Source organism: Triticum dicoccoides, chromosome 5B (genome assembly GCF_002162155.2).
Source record: "Triticum dicoccoides isolate Atlit2015 ecotype Zavitan chromosome 5B, WEW_v2.0, whole genome shotgun sequence".
NCBI classification, from domain to species: domain Eukaryota; kingdom Viridiplantae; phylum Streptophyta; class Magnoliopsida; order Poales; family Poaceae; genus Triticum; species Triticum dicoccoides.
Window position 1 is genome coordinate 308,520,879 of NC_041389.1, and position 1,302 is coordinate 308,522,180.

At 47.4% G+C, this 1,302-nt stretch overlaps 1 pseudogene; it reads left to right on the forward strand.

The window, feature by feature from the left end:
• The window catches only part of LOC119309444, a 16,180-nt pseudogene that overhangs the window by 12,487 nt on the left and 2,391 nt on the right, over nucleotides 1-1,302 (forward strand).

Genomic DNA, 1,302 nt, shown 5'->3' on the forward strand with positions numbered 1-1,302 from the left:
ATCCTTTATATACGGGGGCGGGGGCACCCCAAAGGCACAATAATTGTCTTAGCCGTGTGTGGTGCCCCCCTCCACCGTTTACTCCTCCGATAGTATCATCGTAGTGCTTAGGCGAAGCCCTGCGCGGATCACATCAACACCGTCATCACATCGTCGTGCTGACGAAACTCATCGACTCCATCGACTCTCTGCTGGATCAATAGTTCGAGGAACGTCATCGAGCTGAACGTGTGCAGAACTCGGAGGTGACGTATGTTCGGTACTTGATCGGTTGACTCGAGAGATGTTCGACTACATCAACTGCATTAAGTTAATGCTTCCGCTTTCGGTCTACGAGGGTACGTGGACACACTCTCCCCCTCTTGTTGCTATGCATCTCCTAGATAGATCTTGCGTGAGCGTAGGAAATTTTTTGAAATTGAATGCTACGTTTCCCAACAGTATCATACACTGGTATCATTTGCATGATACTAATATATGATACTCCCCGTTACAACCAGCCTTAGACTACCCACAGTGGGAGTAACATAGGTAGTAACATCACACATATCTAGATAAAGTAGATGATGTGGCAAGAAATAAATGAAGAAAGAGATAAAAGTAGTAACATAGCTAGTTACTAATAGTATGAGTAACATCACACATATCAAGGCAAGATGTGTCTATAGCCTAATAAATGAAGTGTTGCATGTTACCACACATATGTTACTCCCCAATATAGAGGTAGTAACATGGGCATGTTAGTAGTCCATGTTACTATCCATTGTGGCTAGTCTTAGGCCTCTTCCAATGCACAGGTGCTAAGATGGGCTGCTAGATGCATTAAAAAGTTTAGCAACAGATGTCCCCAGTGCATAGATGTTTAGTTTGTTGGTGCTAAACTTCCTTCATTTAATTGTTTAACAACTAAAGCCTTTCATGCATTGGGCAAACTTAATTCATTTAAGTGTTTTGCATAGGTCCGCGCGCTTGACATTGGTTCTTCCTAGGGTCACAAACCCCTTACCTTGCCACATCGGATTTTTTGTCTCTGTGGCATGCTTAGGCCAACTCCAGCGCGCGACCCCATCCTGTCTGGGTGCGTCCATTTGGGGCAAAACGGACAAACCAGACAACCCAGCGTGCGGGCGCAAACGGACTTGTCCGTTTTCTGTCCGCTTTCGACCCATCCCCGGTCCAAGTTTGCACCGTTTTCGGGGTGAAACGGACAGCGCGCGGACGGGCGGGACTCGCGCACTTGTCCTCCTCTGGACCGCCCATCAATGGCACAAAGCAAAACCCCCACGCGCCCCATTTGGCGCC